Source organism: Amaranthus tricolor, chromosome 16, assembly GCF_026212465.1.
Source record: "Amaranthus tricolor cultivar Red isolate AtriRed21 chromosome 16, ASM2621246v1, whole genome shotgun sequence".
Classification (NCBI taxonomy): Eukaryota; Viridiplantae; Streptophyta; class Magnoliopsida; order Caryophyllales; family Amaranthaceae; genus Amaranthus; species Amaranthus tricolor.
Window position 1 is genome coordinate 1,712,652 of NC_080062.1, and position 14,624 is coordinate 1,727,275.

The 14,624-nt window shown below is 29.9% G+C and overlaps 1 long non-coding RNA gene across 3 annotated transcripts; it reads right to left on the bottom strand.

Annotated features, from left to right (window-relative positions):
• Positions 1 to 1,379: 1,379 nt before the first annotated feature.
• LOC130802256 (uncharacterized) lies at positions 1,380 to 14,400 on the bottom strand. Of its 3 annotated transcripts, none has more exons than XR_009039763.1 (4): positions 13,523 to 14,400; positions 13,217 to 13,365; positions 12,054 to 12,117; positions 1,380 to 1,824 (listed from the first exon to the last, which is right to left on the bottom strand). It is a non-coding gene; the product is annotated as an uncharacterized LOC130802256 (long non-coding RNA). The 3 variants fall into 3 exon arrangements; XR_009039762.1 differs by lacking the exon at positions 1,380 to 1,824 and having other exon boundaries at positions 1,831 to 12,117; positions 13,523 to 13,559; positions 13,804 to 14,398; XR_009039761.1 differs by lacking the exon at positions 1,380 to 1,824 and adding an exon at positions 1,831 to 8,821 and having other exon boundaries at positions 13,523 to 14,398.
• Between the last annotated feature and the right edge of the window lie 224 nt (positions 14,401 to 14,624).

Below are 14,624 nucleotides of genomic sequence, written 5' to 3' on the forward strand. Positions count from 1 at the left end.
TCGGCTCAAGAAAATTATGAATATATTAGATTATTTTGGATAATTATTCTAATTTTTATCAATTAAAAATTCAGATCGGCAAATGAGTAATATAAAATTGTAGAGGATAAAATAAAACTACTAAGATTGTAAATCGGAGAATTGCTATTTATTTGACATACCATGATGGATCCATATACACAATATAAACTATAATGGATGAACATACATAGATTCTTTTTTAGTACTCAAATTTTATTCATGCTTTATATAACACCAAGCAAAGTTCTATCTATTACAACAAGATCCACTGAAGAGGTTATGAAGGTGGGCCTAAAGGCCGTCGTGGCTGTGGAGGATGTGGGCCCGGATGAGGACCCGGTGGGCCTAACGGAGGTGGGGGACTCATTGGGCCTGGAGGTGGTGGGCCATTCAAAGGTGGAGGATGGAATGGACCTGGAGGTGGTGGAGATGGCCGTGTTGGTCCAGGAGGCGGTGGATGTTGGCGTGGCGGCAGAGGGGGATCATGGTTGTGGCCATGGCTAGGAGGAGCCATATTTGTTTTCTTGTGTAATCACCTAATTTGTGTATTGGGTCTAAGCTGGGGAACAAGCCCACTTTTATAAATAAAAAATGGGATAGGTGCAAGAGTTTGTGGACTTTTAGGTGGATCTCCTTGAGAATTTGGACTAGTAGTTGATTACAAAGACTAGTAGAAATGTGAAAGACAAAGAATGGACAATACTATAAAAGTAAATTAATGTAAATTAAATGGAACTTACTCAAAAGAAAAGTATGACAATTTATTAGGGATGAACTGAGTGGTAAAAAAATTTCTCATACTAAAGCAGGTTAAAATTTACAGTACACATGAATAACAAGTCTTATTTTAATTAGAATAAGTATTCTTTTTTCCAGACAACTCTCATTTAATCTTTGTTGTTCGCCAGCTACCCTATAATTGAAATGGGTATTAATGAACATTAATCAAACATAAATTATTCAAATAGAAACCATATAGGAGGAGTGAGTAAAGAAAAAATGATAAATTAATGATAATTTTGTATATAATTAAATCTTGTTAAGGTACAACGAAAAAATGTTACTAAATAAACGAAATCTTTAATATGAATATACCAAAAGATATTTGGACATTTGATCAGAATTAGGGTGAGTATTTTGTTTTTATGAATGTTTATGAATGAAATGAAATGTAAAAAAAGAGATGAAATATTTTACTGATAATTATTATTTATTTGATATGCGACAAAATAGAAAAAAGGACAAAACATAATGAAGCTAGGCAAACATGAAAACGTAAAAACATTTAATTTATCTTAATTGCAAGTTTCCAAGATGCAAAGCAGTACAAGGTTGACCTAAGATGTACTTACAAAAATTAATCTGAATTATTTCTTCGATGGCTTGTCACATGATTTTTACTATAAGTAATCCTATAATTTATAATAATTTATGAGGTGATGAGAAAAATACTTAAAAATGATAAAAACTTAGTTTTTTGTTGTAGCAAATAGAAAACATTAATTTAGAAATTAAAATTACTTTTTTCATTTTCGTTGTGTGATACATGACAAGAATTTAGATAACAAATTAGGGCAATGATCGATTTATAAAATTGTTCTTCTACAGTTAGTTTGAAAATTTTTTTTAAAACAAAATATTCGGTGACCAGATTTAAAATAGATTGATCAGTACTACTAACCAATTTTCAAAAATTTTTAGCGACCACGTCCTTAGCCGACCATACCACTTGATCATTTGGTCAGAATACGGTTGACATAGCATCATGTTTTTGTGTTGCACTCATTTTCAAGATCTTGAATTCTGTCAATTAAATAAATTCAACCAAAAGCTTAATAAACTAATGATTGAGGTCTTAGGATATATTATATACTCTAACACGCCCCTTCACACGAAAGCTCAATGCGCTAGAAATGTAGATGCAACACAAGCGCTGGTGGTTGAGATTCGAATCTATAACCTCTTGTCACGCAGGCTCTGATACCAAGTATATGAACTAACTCAATCAAAAACTTAAGTTAATAGTTGAGATTCAGAATATGTTATATACTCTAAGGGGGTGTTTGGTATGAGAACATAAAATGTAATGGAAAGGAAAATGATAAAGAGAATTAAGGGTAAGAGTATGTGTTTAGTTATATGTTGTTTGGAATGAAAATATATGGGAAAGACTTACTTGATTATAGAAGGAGAATTTGTTACTTGACATAAATAAAAGGTAACAAAATAATGGTATCTATTACCCTCAAGAAAGGAGTTGGATTAACCTAATATTATACCAAACAAAAAATAAAAATATGAAGTGATGGTAATTAAATCCCTTACTTCATATTAAAAAGTTCATACTAAACACTCGCTAACAGTTTCTTCCTTTTAACTTCATAATAAGTTTACTACATAAAAGTAAATAAAACTTTTTTTGTAGATAATATTTTTTTTAAAAGTCAAACACCTACTTGAAAATTACATTATAAGAAAATTAATATTAATAATAAAACAAAAGAAAAAGAGAGGATAAAGGTGGTGAGTGTTGACAGAAGATAAAGAGCACAAAGGAGTGATATGCAGTGATATTTTTTGTGTATCAACCTTAGTGCTCTCTATCTTCTGTCAGCTTACATTTATCACTCTCTTAGGGAATTACTTAAATTAAAAAATTATTGCAATTCCTTTAAAACCACTTTTTTTAAAGAAACACCTTTTATAATTTTTTTTGTAAAAAAACACTTTTTAAGAGACTTTTTTTAAAAAAAAACACCTTAAATCAGTTTCCGGTGACTTTTGTCAACTTTCCGACGTTGACTTTTGACTATGCAAATTTCCCTATTTTATATATACTTTATCGGCTTATCACACTAGCTCACTCATATATAAGAGTCTTATAAATTAGAAATAATAAGGGGTAGATGAGATTCGAACTAATAATCTATGTGATATTAGTTTCTAATATCATGTCATACAATCAACTCAACTAAAAAATTTTAATTACAACGGTTGTATATATATTCTATCAGTACCGCCTATTTTAAAAGAAAAAAATTTAAAACAATTTAACAAGTAATTAAATGAAATAGAAATAAAATAAAAAATTTTAAAGATGAGAGAGATTTAAGCTGAGATGAACAAGAGAGACTGTATTTTAGTTTTCTTCTTTTTTGATCGAGTTTTTGGTTGGTTGTGGATTGCTGGTTTGACGGGAGATGGCAATACAAACACTATATAGGAGAGGAATTTTTGTGTAAGGCTTTAAGGTAAAATATTAAATTGTTAGTCATTAAATATAGGAGTATATATTATATTGATATTAAATTATATGTTAAAGTATAGGGGTGAATAAATTTTGATCTCAATCGTAAAGATTTGATTAGGTTTGCGATCCAAAATTAAGATTTGACTTTTTTTTGTGATCATAGAGTGTTATAGCTGAGCCCGAAACGATATTTGAATTTTTTTTAAAAAATCAAACCATAAATTTTATTAAATTTTGATTTTTGTGTTTAACCATTGGCTTTAACCGCGTAAAGTTTGTTATAGATTATAATTCATACTAGGTATTTACCCGTGCTATGCACATGATATATAATTTCTTACCTTGAAAAAAATTATATGCAATGAAAGTTTAATGTTAATAATTGCAATTTGTTAACAAAATTTTTTAAAATTTTGAATGTAATGTAACTATGTAAAGTATTTTAATGGACCTTGTGGTTGAATTATGAAATGTTGAATTTAGTTTGTGGAATGTTGCTTTGTAATTTCCGTTGTTTTCATAAAATTTAAAATGTCCAAGCTAGTGTATAAATTATTCCCAATGAAAGCTTTGAAGAATGAACACTATAGCTATATATCTCTAAGTATAGAAGCTTTGATAGTACTTGACTGCAAACAATATGTTTAAAGTTAGTATTTTACAAAAGGTGATAGTTAATTACTGTTTCATCCATCAACATTAGATGAGTTGAACTCTTTTGTTGATCATTTTCATTTTTTTTTCTACATATAGACCACTTGACCCTTTATTTTCAGAAATCCGATATCATTAGCTGTAGCTAGGTCATTAATTGAGTAAATAAAATGATGTGTGTCCTTTCAAAATTGAAAAGCTCATCAAATTGATGATAGAAAAAGAAAAAGTTGTACTTCATAATACGCTAAAAAAATGAAAGTCTTTTAAGACTTGGAATGCCAAAGAACAAATACAAAGCAATGCCAAAGGGAGAAAAAAGAAAAGTTGTTATTACTTTGATAATTCAGAGAAATATGGAAAAGCTTTAAATTGTATTGTAACATTAATCTGCAATAATTGAGGAAGTTGTAAAGTTTGCGAGGGTCATTTCAGATTAATATTGTAATTTAAACTTAGGTGCAATAATTATTGCTTAAATATACATTATCACGTGGAATAATTTTCTTTTAGAATTACTTTTAAATTTTTTTCTCCTATTTATAAATTCAGAATATCACACATAAAGTAGCTAAAACTTGCTAACATGCATTGGAAACATTAAAACATATATACAATAATATAAACTAAATAAAGTATCACATAACTTTATGCTGGCTTTAATTTATTCCACAAAAATTTTGAGGTAGGGGTTTAAAGGGTTGAAACGGTATCTAAAAGTCTTAAAAAAGGTTGAATTAAGGTTTAAAAATACACTAATAAACTTGACTGATTTGCAAATTTTAACTTGATCATTTAATCGCGTAAAACTAATGCAAGCAATGACACAAAGATTTAAGGTGATTCATAGTTAATTTATCAAGCATTTTAGACTAATGTATTTCATTATGTGTTAAATGATATAAGAGCTAAAGATCAATACAACGTAAATAAATTGCATTCATAAAACATATAAATGTGTCATACATTATGTATTTGGAGTAAAAAACTACAAATACAATAAATAAAAATAATAAATAAAAATAGAACAAGATGTCTTTTTAATTTGTGCTTGGCTACTAATTAATACTACTTCTATCAAAATCTATTTGTAATGAAGTTTAGAAAACGTACTTGATCGAGTACGTATAGTTCATTAAAAAATGAATCCAACATAGATGAAATAAATTGTGATCCAATCATGAATCACCTACTCTATTTAGTAGACCACCAAGTTGTACTTTGTAGGCTGTATATAAACTATGGACTATGGTACATGCACGAACTTTAGAAACATCATTTTCTATTTATAGAAAGTTTACAATTTCAATACATTTGGAAAATTTAGACCAAAAATAGAAAGCTTTCATTGCACATCACATGATAAGTGTACATGCATGTGAAATTTGCACTATTTCTGTTTGTATCAATATACAAATTGCATGGGAGTATCAAATTTGTATACTTGTCTAAAATTGATCGGATTGGTCAAAATCAAGTATGATCTCATCCGATATAATTTATGTATATAAATTAAGATTGAATTTTCAAGATTTTTATATACTTCTTCCCTTTTGATTTACTTGCAATATTTTTTTTTTCATGCATTTCAATGCACTAATTTAATTCTTAATATCTCTAAGTGTGTATAATAAAAAATTATAAAATTTTAATATTAATAATCTTTGCAATGAGATGAATCAAACAAGATCTCACTTGACTATGTTTTAACTTATAGATTAAAAACTAATCACAAATTAAAAGTGATGAATAGATAGTGTCATTTTTTCTAATATTGCAATAAATATGAAACGGAGGAAGTATTCAAGAACTAAAATCAATCCGTCTCAAAATATAAATAGCTAAAACTCACATAAATACCCGAATCGCTTTCGGGTTAAGTGTTTCGAATCAGCTGAAAATTAAATTTTATATTCACATTTATTTTTATATAATTTAAAATTTATTTTAAAATGGGTTAAATCAATTTGGATTGCATGATTGGTCTCCTCGAGTTTACCCATTTGTATCAAATATGATCTGAATTAAAGCCTATAATTATGGAGCATTGGCCTGACAATCACCGCCCATTGTTGCACTTGATTCATTTTTGTTTGTCTTATTGTACTTTGTTGATCTTTATGTACTCGAGATAGATATTCCCTTCGAATCAATTTAGTTGTCACATTTTTTATTTGGCAAAATTATATCAATTGTTACATTTTTATTTTTGTCAATCTTCTTTTACCTAAATACCCTTAGTTCACACACGTAATTACGAATATACCCCTATACACCCTACTTACCCAAACTAATTAACTAAATAACCCAACACTAATAATCTTAATCATTCCCTCCCTTTTTAATATCTATAACTGAAACCCTATCTCTCCCTCTCTCATCTTCATCTTCAAAGTTTGATTTTTTCTTCATCTTCAACGTTTGATTTTTTCTTCATCTTCTTCAATGATCTTCATCTTCATCCCAATTCTTACTGTTTAACTTTTATCATCTTCATCTTTATTTTTTTCCACCATCTTCGTCTTCTTTTGAAACCCTAATAATTTTAGGGGTTTTTAAGATATGGGTTTGTTCTTTACTTTTTTGGGTTTTTCAAACATGGCGTCACCAAGGTCTTGTCTTTCTTGGTTGTCTACGTCCCAAGAAAGTGATCCTACGGTTGGACCTCCTAACCCATGGTTCGACTTCTACAATCGCCTACCTCCATCTCCTATGACTTCTGTTGAAACGGATCCTAACTGGGGAAGAAGTGTAACTTGTGAAGATGAAGAAATGCAGGGTATATTTGATTTACAACTGGATCTTCAAGATCTATACATTGAGAACTTGTTTCCCTCCTCAGATGAAGAATCATTGGATGATGATGATTTGGTGTCTGATTTTGATGTTCGAGGCCCATTTTCTCGTATGAATATATCTTTCCTCTATGACTAATGATGATTTTGTTTAAGTGGTTTGTATGGTATGCATGTCTATGTTCGTGTTCTGTTTTTGTTGCCCTATGATTTTTTTTAGGGTAAACAGTTATTTTGCCACCAATCTAGGGTTTTCAGTTCATAAGCCACCAAACATTATGTTTAGGAGGCTATGTTCTTACCAGATATAGGAGGCAATTAGTATGGGATTTGGGTTATCTGTGATGAGTGCAATTTGTTCTCTGAGACGAATTTGTTTTAATTTTGTTTTTGAAGCCATCAATAAATTGTTGAATCTGACATTTCCTTCTAAATGTTTACGGTTAAACAACTTCATGATTTAATTTCTACATCGTGTTTAGACCTAAACATTTACCTAACAATGTAATCCAAAAGTGAGTACAAAAGGTAACCCAAAAGTATACTCATGTGTGTCCTATTTACATGTTATTGGTGTTCATGGTGGTGCTGCTTCTGTTGACGTAGATGGATTTGGTGTTGGTGCTGTTGTTTCTTTTGTTGGTGTTGTTGCTTCATTTGTTGCTGGAATATCTGTTGCATCTCTTGCTTTTGCTGATAATATTATTTGTGGTGTTGTTGTTGGCTCTGTGGTTGTTGTTGTGTGTGGTGTTGCTGTTGTTTCTGTGGATGCTGTTGGTAAATGATGTTGATGGAAAAATGGTTCGTCTTTGATCCCTAAGTAAAATAAAATGACTTCAAATGTAGTTTCATCCACCTTTGTGTCCAGATAATGTATTGCCTCGTAAATAATTTCCTTTTGTACCCCCATACAATGTGGGAATCTCCCTTCCGTTGCAAGTTTTGATTTGTTCATGTGTGGAATGTCATAATCTATAAAACCTAGGTTCTTAATAACCTCAACTTTACATGCTTGTAGTGTGATCCATACATACTTCAATGCATTTGGATGTAGATTGCAAATGCTGCACTCACTGCGTTTACTAACTGTGCATAGTTGTATGCTGATTTTTGATGTTGTAACGATTGTGTTGACCTAAAGAACCCTAAGTCAAGCACATTCATATCTGGTGAGTTAGGAGGTTGTTGCACTTAGTGGAAGCTAAATCCATCAAGTGTTGCCACCTCTCTAAACACTACATCATCATCTAAAATGTGTGGCTTAGCATTGTCCTGTTGAATGAATATCGTTTTGCTTAAATGTGCTGGCCATATACTTCTAATTACTAGGAGTATCTTGTGCGCAATCATATCTCTTGTGTGTACTTTAGTGATTGATTGTATTAGTTTAGTCTCTGGCTCTCCTCTCTTCCTGTGTTTTGAACTTCTTTGTGCTGCCACATCATGTGTAAAACGAAATATGCCTATCTTTCCATCAAAAATCATCTCACCTTCGCTAGAAAAGATTGGTCTTGCAACGACACACATAAACATGATCTTGGGCACAAATCTTTTAGATTGGATTTCTCTATGTGGCTCTATTTCATCTGGAGTCTCTATGTGGCTCTATTTCATCTGGAGTCAGATAAAATGTTTGTTGTGTCCTTGTAATGTAAAACAACTTTTCATCTATGTGCACTACATTTGACATGTCATTAAATGTAAAGTTGCTTGTTTGCTCATCTAAAATGCAACTAGTAAGACAAGAAATTAACCTGTCGAGTTTATTTTTGTCTGTAAGTAACGGTTTGATTGTGTTTGTGTGCTTTCAAAAGTACTTTTTTCTTTTCCATATGCAAATTGTGGTTTGGCTAACTCCCATGGCCTTTGACAATGCTGCTAAACTTGTCTTCTTCGCTTTTTCAATTGACTTGAACTTTTTTTCATCAAAGGGGATGGACAGCCTTCCTTTGCTGCCTTGCTTCTTGTTGTTGACAGTTATTGGTACTTGATTAGTCTTTTTTGATCCCGAATCTGTTTCCATATCCTTCCTACTGTCCTCCTATGCACATCGTTCTTCTTGGCAATTTCATTGATGACCCCGTGTGCTGGCTTCCCTTTACTGTTTAGTGACAATAAAAACTCATGCATTATTTGACTCCTACTAAAATGATCTAGCTCTTTTTTTTAACCATGAATGTGTTTCAATGTGGGTTGGTGGAATTTGAGTTTCTGACTTCTTTATTTAATGCTTTTATTATATAGATGCAATGATCTTGGTGTTTTGAGGTGTTGTATAGGCACAATTTTTTTTTTAATTTGGCGCCATTCTAAAAAATTGGGTGTCAACTCTCTGGATCTTACTGATGTACTTCCTGCAATGTTACTTGGCTCCTCCGTCTATTGATGATTGCTGGGTTTGTATGGATTCCAGTTTCATTGATGGCTTCTTTTCAAAATCAAAACCTTCAGATTTTTTGTAGCTATCTAATTAATTTTGAACACTAAATGCATATCGTGTTTTTTTTTAAATCTGAAGCCAACGAAAGATTTAATATCCGCATGCGCATGTGGCGAGAGAGTTGCTCGTTTTCAGTTGCCGTTCAAAAAACGTTGAAGAAATCAAGGAAGAATTGATGAACACTTAGTTTATTTTATATTTTGGATGGTTTTCGTAATTTATTTGATGTAATTTTTTGTAATTTAAATTAAGTAGTTTAATGGTTTGTTAATTATAACAATCTCGGAAATGTATTAATGTCAATTAATTCTATTGGAAATGTGAAACCCAATTTTCCCTCCAAAATTCAATTCTATCTACTTTATTAAGCAAAAGGAGGAGATCATTAACAATTAATCCAATCACTTAAAAATACCCAACTACCACCTTTTTAATAGACCCCACACCACTCTTAATAACCGTGCCCAAACAAATGGGACAATTAAAATGGTTCAGAGGGAGTATAATACTTTTGGTTCCTGATTGTCAAACAAAAGTATGGATGAGTTCCTGCGAAATTGCTCTTAAATAACTAACAGGCGCATGAGTTGAAATTTGGACAACGTTCAAGTTAGATGTAGATTCAGACTCTATTTTTAATATAGAATATAATAAATATTGTTAGTGAGAAGGTAATTATATGAAATATAAAAGACAACACACAATATAATTAAAAAAAGAATGAAAGAAAAAACGACTAAATTACACATAATTTGATAAAGAATATAACATCATAAACAAACGAGAACAAGTTAATTTGATAAAGAATATAACCTCATTTATTAGTGTAAGACTAAAATAGACTAAGACTATAATGTATTTAGTGTGTATCCTTTCTTAATCTTTCATTCATAAGTTCATATTTTTCACTTTGATCCTCAGTTTACTTAATTACATTATCTAACTCACATTCCTTAAATTTAAGGTTGGTATACACTATTTTTAGTGTATACTAAGTCTATGCGTGTATACTAAGTCTATGCAAAACTAACTCTGTTAATTAAATAAGTCAAAATGAAAATACGTCACACACTAATGTATCCATAAACATGTTTTGATAACTAGTTTATTTATAAAAGTGTCAAATTTAAATTATTTTTAAATTAAATGATGAGCGAATAATAGATTCAAAAAGCAAATAAATGGACCAATTATGTTAGTGAATTATATTTTGGCACCATTTTTCTAGCAGTGAATTTTTAATTGAACTAACGACTTTGTGTTTAAATGTTTTAAAAAATTCAGGAAAAAAATCCGTTGGGCAGGTCAAATTAGGGCTACATGATCTGCTACCAATCAATTAGTTATTATAAATGTCAACTTTTCCGAATAAATAATGAAGAGTTTTATTTTGTGCATTTTCATGAGAGTCGAACTAATAATTGATATATTAGCGATAATATTATACTTTTTTTTTCTTTTTATTTATTTTTTGCATAGTTTTCAAAGCAACTTTTTAATAGAGAATATAATTGCATAACTCTATTGATGTGATGATTATCTTAGGAATATAATTATTTTATTTTGTAGCTATTTATAGATAATATTACAGGTAATCTTTATTTTTACTATTTATATTATTCTATGTAATATTTTAAATATTTCTTTACTAGTATAAATAAATGTAATGTTATGATTAATATCAACAATCATTTTAAGCACTTCTCTAAACTCTCATAAACTCTCTACATGATATCGGAGCTTTGATCTTTTTAATAATGGTTTAACACTCCCAACTTAACCATTTCCACTGCAAAAACACAAAAACACAAAAAAAAAACCTGTTCAAATCCTTATCTCACCCATTGATGGTGGTAGTGTTAATCTCACTTCCAAACCAACCATTATTTTTTTTTGGCTTTTGCTAAACTCCATGGCTACATCATTAAAACTGTTGTCAACATTGACAAATGGTGGTGTCCATACAGTAATTTTTTCATTACCTAAATTGATAGTTCAACATTTCAATGTCCCTTTTTGATGGAGTTAGTATAAATTATGATTTTAAACCAAGCCTAAAACCATATTTTATTTCATAAAACTCATATTTATCTCTCTTTTTCATTGGTTTAAAACTCTATTATACTCAAACCCTCAACTTTTGAGTTGAATGAGTGTAAAGAAACCGAGCAACAACAAAACCCTTTACTTTCTTTCGTGATGAAGAAATTCTAGTGATTTTAATGCATCACTCCAATGACCTTTCTTCATAACCACATGATATCAACACATTCCTCATTGTGAAACTTATTTTTTTATATCACCATCATTAAAACTTCCAAATCCAAGTGCTCTTCCACCAACAACCTCCATAAAACATGTCATGGCAAACTCTCCTCTAACTATGTTCCTACTCATTATCGCTTACTCTTCAAGATTGTTCTTTCCCTTTCGGACGTTCATCTTGAGAGGGAATAATAGAGAATATAATTGCATAACTCTATTGATATGATGATTATCTTGGGAATATAATTACTTTATCTTGTAGCTATTTATAGATAATATTACATGTAATCTTTATTTTTAGTATTTATATTATTCTATGTAATATTTTAAATATTTCTTTTCTAGTATAAATAAATATAATGTTATGATTAATATGAACAATCATTTTAAACACTTCTCTAAACTCTCTACACTTTTGAGTCTCAATATCTCTAAATACGGATTATAAAAAATTATAAAAAAGTATTCATTAAGAAGAATCTAACAAGATCTTAAATGGATATATTTTATCATCTATATATGTCTTAAAAATCTTAATTAAATTTCTCTTTCTAAAATAGAATATTCTAAACGAGAAGAACATTAGAAAATAGAAGGAGTAGTATAGTAGAGAGGAATTTGTTCTCACCCTTATGATTAGTGGTTGAGGGTTTTTCTTTTTATCCTCGAGACAAAAGGTTTAATATTGAATCCTACAAGATGAATTAATTTATTCTGTTAGCCTTTCTATAAGAATTCTCTGGTCTACTCGAATTAAAAAAATTTTAGTAAAAAGATTAAATTAGAAAGCTAGAGATACTCAAAAGGCCTTAAGAATGTGTAGAATGAAGCTACTAAACACTATATGATGGATCAGGCAGTCCAAAAATACATTTTGTTTTTTCAAAATACTAAAAGGGAAAGGTAGGCATACTTAATTAACTCAAAGTATTAAGAATATAAATTGTTAAACAGTCCAACATAAGTACATGAATTAATTATGATCCAATGAGAATTGAGAAACCTAGTCAATTTAAACTTTATCACAAAAACTTTAGCTAGCTAGCACTTGATCTAACAGCATAAAACATCCTGAAATGTATGTATCATATCCCAATGGGACAATCATCAGCTTAAAGTCACTTAACCTCTCATTTTAAGTGGAATATTAAGTGTTAAAAAAAATTATTTTTATTGCATCTACACTAAGCCCAAAAAACTCTTGTATGAAGCAGTGCGATAGGTATATAATATATACTATGGGGCTACTACAATCAGCTTAAAAACCTTTGTCTATTAAAAGCTCCAAGTGCAGAACTTAATCATCAACAACTCAATATTCCGCTCGAAAATAGAGTCTAAGTGAAGAAAGGTGACAGACAATATAATTCCGTACTCCTTTAAGTGCAAATGTTCTTAATTAAGCTAATTTCTATTGAGAATAAAATCTTGTGATGATGATAAAACTAGAATCGAATCAAGTCTTCATTACCCTGCTCTTTGTAGCTCTCTACACACCAAGAAATATAAGAATATCCAAACAAATTAAACAATTCATGGCTTAGAAAAGATTTCCAATTTACTTACCATCTGATCAGTTTATTGGATGATTAACAAGTGCAAAAGATATCCAAACAAGGGCTAAAATTTGTAAGAGTACGCACGGAAAACTAGGTCAGGGCTTGCCTAGGTCATTTTATTACAATTCTATTAATATTAAATTGTATAATATAAAATATGTAAAAGACGAATAGCAACCAAATTAATTCAGCGCACATATTATAGTGTTATTAAAATAAGTATTCGACTCACCTTATATTGGCCTCCTGATTCGCCTTTGAGTATGAAAACAAATTAACATAAGTACGTGAGAAAAGGAACTCTTTGGCCTATGAACTCTTTATAGACGCATCATTCTATGAGTTGTCGTCTTTCATCCTTCCAGAAGTCCATCATAATTTCTGTGAGCGGGATACATACACTGAGTACGATAATGATGAAAAGTTGAGAAAAGGGAGGAAAAGTGATGACAGAAGATAGAAAGCACAAAGGAAATGAAATGCAAGGTTTCATGGCAATTCACACATCTGTGCTCTCTATCTTCTGTCAGCAACTTACCACAAATTGGCCTCTCAACCCATCTCTTCTAGATACCCTTAAAGATTAATGAACAAAAAACAAAAAAGGTTAGAATTAAATTTAATATAATTAATAAATCAAACTATTTTTCATGTAACGATTAAAATACATTCGAATATCAATTAACACAATATAAACTCAAATTAAATATTAGGTTGTATACTAGCTACTTTGACCTTAGTTTTCTAAGAGCAGAATATACTGCGTAGGATGATGATGATGTATACTAGCTACAAAGATGAACCAATACTACTACATACCTCTTACCCGTTTGAGAATTATTCAATTGTCGTTCATTTTCATAATACAACCCTAATAGTTTAATTTGATTTATATATATTAAGTTCATTGAGAGTTGGGTGTATAATGAATTAATAAGAAATAAAAGAATTTGTTATATTTAATTATTCTTGGAAAAAAGAAAAAATTGTTATTGGATAAATTAATGGAAGATTTTGAAAAAAAAATAATTGTTGAAAAATAGGAAAAAAAAAGAAGGGTAAAAATTGGTGACAGAAGATAGAGAGCACCAAGGAGTGAGATGCAGGAAATATAACATGCATATCATCCTCAGTGCTCTCTATCTTCTGTCAGCTTTCATTCACCATTGTTTTTTTAATAAAAGAAAGAAAAAAAATAAAAAGAAATTAATTAAATGAAAGAAATTAATTGGGTTAAATTAGAGCATTGAAGAATGAAATATATGCAGCTTTTAATTTGTTGCTAGGAGTACTTTTAAGTAGTACTTTTAGTCGCTTGTGGATTGTTGGAAAAGAATGGAAATACATAAACTTATTTATAGGAAGAAAAATTGTTTTTTTAATAGCTATAAAAAGCGTATAGATCATCTTTATGGTGGTGGTTCTAATGGAATTTGATGTTTGATTCTTTGATATATTCTCCTTTTATTTCTAAAAAAAATTAAAATATTAATGATAAATCTAGCCCAATATTCATAATTTAGTATAATGCTAGCCCAATATTAATTAAACTATTACGTGCAAGGCACCCTAAATATGAAAAGTGTTATAATTTAGTATTATGCTCATAGTAACTATGATTAAAGTTTGGAAAATGATGG